The 4,474-nt window shown below is 40.9% G+C and overlaps 1 pseudogene; it reads right to left on the reverse strand.

Moving 5' to 3' along the window:
- Positions 1-1,227: 1,227 nt before the first annotated feature.
- Positions 1,228-2,286, reverse strand: LOC149202822 (putative aminotransferase TAT2 pseudogene; annotated as a pseudogene).
- Between the last annotated feature and the right edge of the window lie 2,188 nt (positions 2,287-4,474).

Below are 4,474 nucleotides of genomic sequence, written 5' to 3' on the forward strand. Positions count from 1 at the left end.
TATCCACAACTAAGACTGCGGCATCTGCTTGAGACGCCCCAACGATCCAGTTTGGAACAAAATCCTTGTGCCCGGGAGAATCTAAAAATACTACATGAAATTTGACGGTGTCAAAATGTGCTACAGTAACTGTCATAGTTACGCCTTTCTCCCTTCCTGCTGGACTTTCATCCAGAACCCATGCATATGCAAAGGATTCCTTCCCTTTTCCCGAAGAATGGCCCAAAAAACATAATGCATAGCCGCCCTGGAACACAAACACTCAAAACTGCATCTGGAGCCTCTTGGATTGGATCGATAACTTTAGCAGGCCAGGCAGGATCACCATGCCTTCCAGACTTAGCCCAGACAATATCACCCAAATCAAACTCTTCTAGAGGATGCAAACCCTTCACTGGAACCCCTGATGTTGTTCTTTCTTTAGGCATAAGACTTGGCATACTGTCTATATCAGCAAATTCAAAAGATCTCGGCAAAGACTTTGGAATGGTTATTCTATTTCTACGTTCAGAAACCATATTCAATTTAGTGGTATCAATGCTTTTCAAACCTTTTGAATTACATTTCTTACATGGTTCAAGAATAAAATCTTTGAAGTGGGAAGGAAGCATCTGGGTTCTCCCGTGAGTGGTCCTTACAGCTGGGGCCCGTGTATCCAGCTCTTCTAATTGATTTGCTGGACTATCAAAATTGAATGCTTCGCCAGGAATAGTTATATACCGCAATGTATGCCAACGAACCAGAGAGTAATGCGAGCAAGAACCACAAATTTATAGACTCTAAGCATGTGATCACAGTAATAACCATGAATACAATGCCCAATTGTAACAAGCCACTGTAATGAGCTAGATATAAATATGATCATCAATTACTCGACAGCCAACAATCTTAGCATTCTGATCTAACAACCCAGACGCAGCCTCAAATATCATTCCACAATCAATCATTAATGTGAACAGAGTGGTTGAAGCCCCAAACATGGGATCCGCATGTACTGTCTGAGGAGATCCTTGAAACTTTATAAGGTTGGCCTTGATATCAACAATTCCCGAATCAAAATCACCTGCTAATTTGAAAAAAGCGTAAACACTATATGATTGGGATTGCAATACAAAACCATCAATGAATAAATATAAAATTTACACTAAGGCATTCTTCAAAAATCGACAGTTTTACAAGACTGCGTTCCATCGCATTCTTCAATTAATGAGATAATCCCATAGGCGGCTAGTCGGCTACTATAGTATTAGAATGCTTCTGGCAGAACGATTCAATTCTATCCCACGCCTCTTCCAATGTAGCAGAAGGAGTTCCAAATGATATTCTTATCCAATTTTTCATCCCAAGTGTGGAACCTGGCAGTACCACCACTGATTCTTCCTTAACTAGTGCTGAAGCAAACTCCATGTTATCCTTGATGTCTTTAAGGGCTGATATATTTATCTCCACCATGATAAACATAGATCCCTTCGGCCTTGAGTGACACCATAGAGAATGTCTGCTGCTGTTTCCAGTAAGTGTAATGTCTGCTCAAAAAGCAGCCTGCACAATCGTTGTAGGACCAGGAGTTGTGTTTATGAGCATCTCGACTCCTTCTTGGATCTTGCCCCGTTTAAGAATGCCATGAGGATCGCAAGCAACGAGCCATCCAAACCGTCAACCAGGAATTAACCATCGCTTTGAAATTCCTCCAAGAGTAATGACTGGTGTGATGGAAGCAAATTTTGCCATAGCCTCAAATTTACTCCCTCCAAAGACCATGTGCGCATATACTTCATCTGAAACAATAAGGATTCCTAAGTGTCCTGTGGTTTTTTGCAATCTGTAATAGGTGTTCATAGGAGAAGACAACACCACAAGGATTGCTTGGATTAATGATAACCATTGCCACAGTTTTATCATCGGCCAATGCCTCTACTTGATCCAAGTCAACTTCCCAGTTATTCTCTGGAATCAAGTCATAAAACTGGATTTCAATGCCATTGTAACCACAAGCAGTTTCATAAACTGGAAATCCTGGTCGTGGTTTTGAGCCTTTAGTGGCCTATACTTGCATGCATACTTGCATAGCTTGTGAGGAACCAACTGTGAGGTACACATGAGGAAAAATACTCTGCAACAGCAAAGGGTATATGAGGCTATGAATATTTGATCAAGATCTGGACCTGCAACATCAATTTTCCAGAAGAATTCTCTTTCCCACGCGATCCCTCTCTAACTTCATCCAACACACTTGGAGATTTTTGGTTGCTCATTCAAGGTAGCCTCTGCTACTAGATTCGCCATCTTTGCTTGAAGTAAACTGATCTTGGAAAGATTCAAAGCTTGTCGTGTACGAGTAATGGATGAAGGAGCGGAAAGCATTGTTGATTTGATCATTAAATTGCCAGACTTTGATTGCTGATGATGCTTTGAATTGTGTTTGTGCTTTTGCAGAGATAGGAGCTGAGGAAGCTGCTCCCTTTTGAAGAGCTGGAGATAAATTACATAATCTAAAAAGCAACATTTAAATGATTTCTTCTTCAAAACCCTGTTTTGAAGAAGAATCAATCTCTGACATGAGACGGAGTCTAACATCGGCTCCACTTGGGATGGCAGCTGCCGCTCCGTGGAGGTGCCAAGAACCGCAGAACTTTGGGAGAGCAGACAGTGCCTCCACCCATTGGGCAATGGAGTCATCATCAACACAACTCTTGACTTATTTTCAAACTGAAACTGAACTCAAACAATCTTCAAGCAAACTAAAACAAGATGCTGCCCTTATGGCTGCTTATTTATTTACAAAGCTACCCTACTTTGCTGTACAAACAATAGATCAGGTAATGCTAAAATGCCAAATTAACCATTCAAGTAAACCTGAAAATGAAGCCGCTTGAGAATGCTGCCACGAAGTCACAGATGCAGTTGCTGGCAGCCCTTCATGCACGTACTGAGCCTGGTCACGGAAAATACAGTCTGATCTATCAATCAAACTGAAAAATGTGTCCATGTATGCTGCAATAGGATCACGGAAGCCAGACTCTGTTGGCTGCCCCAACTCTGCAACACATACTTCCAGCTGCACATTGTCAATGTAAACATCTATAGGCAAGTCTACGATTTCTTGTTGCGAAGGAGGAAGGATTTCCAAGAACTTTTTAGGGTCTTGGAAATCATATGACTGAATCTGCTCATCGAGATACTGAATCTCATTTTCAACTCTTTCAACAACTAACTCACAAAATCTAGTTTTGCTTTCAAGATGAAGCTTCGGAGATTTCAAACATTGAAGGAAAATACTGAAAAATTCTTCATTAATTTCAATATCTACTAACCACTCTCTAACTCCGTTTAGAGCTTCACGAAGTGCAGGGTCTGCCACATACCCTACCATTGCATGAACAGATCAGCATGCGTTGGAATGTCTGGATCGAGTTGGAGTCGCCAGGTGAATGGTTCAGCCTGCATAAGTGTCTGACTGCTGTCCACCATCAGCATCAGATCTGCACCTTGATTGCATGTACTGGGACAAGACAATCAACAAGTCGAATGTTCTCCCCAGTATGGTCGCCAGTATGTTAGCGCTTGAGATTTCACCTCAGGCTGAGCAAGGTAAACCTCAAGGCTACATCAAACCATTCAGCCCCGTAGCTAGCCCTACGGGGCAGGAGAAGGCTCTCTCCGGTCAATCTCGGTAGATCTTCAATGGGATGAGATGACCAACAAGGTAACACTGATATTAGGCTAGTAAACTGATTATAAAGGTTGATTTGGGGGTTTTTGGGGTTTTTCTGGGCTGCATGGGAAAAATCACAGCTTGAAACAGAGAAATATAATGAACAACACAGGTTATCGACTGAGGCAAGGTAGGCAAGAAATTTAGCATCAAATCTAGATTTAAACGGGATGGCAAGACTGGTGAGGAGCTAAGGAGGGCAAACAATAACTTTGAATCCTCCTTAAACAGTAGAAAACATTTAAACATGAACAAACTTATAGGCAGAGCATGGCAGGCATGAATTCTTACCTAAACACTTCATTTGTTCAGTTAGAAATGATCATGTAGTGAAATGAAACATAACAGATTACATATGAAACAAGAGAAAAACTAATGCTAAATCATCATGCCACAGGGATCTCAGAAATCAGAGCTGTGAAATTTTCATTAAAAATCCCTGCCAAAAACTGTACATTGAAAGCTCTGTTCTCCAGCACTCTCAGCACTCAGAAAACTCTCCCCTCTCTCCTCATGAATTTTTATTTTTTAATACATTAAATAAAAATCTGCTAAGGAAAAAAAACAAATCGGTCCAACAGCAAAGGTGTTATTTCAACTGCCATTACAAAAATAGGAAAGAGTGTTTTCTTCTATTCTAAAAAAGAACCGTGTCCCTAAAAATCCTCTGATCATTGGCTAATTAAAAGACAAATACTGGAGCGCATATCTTTTTGATTTCTGAGGTCTTGAAATAGGAAATTAGTTCCTATTTTTTTG

Source organism: Pinus tabuliformis, chromosome 2_1, assembly GCF_031772625.1.
Source record: "Pinus tabuliformis cultivar Carrire ecotype Pingquan chromosome 2_1, CPIR1, whole genome shotgun sequence".
In the NCBI taxonomy this organism is placed as follows: Eukaryota; Viridiplantae; Streptophyta; class Pinopsida; order Pinales; family Pinaceae; genus Pinus; species Pinus tabuliformis.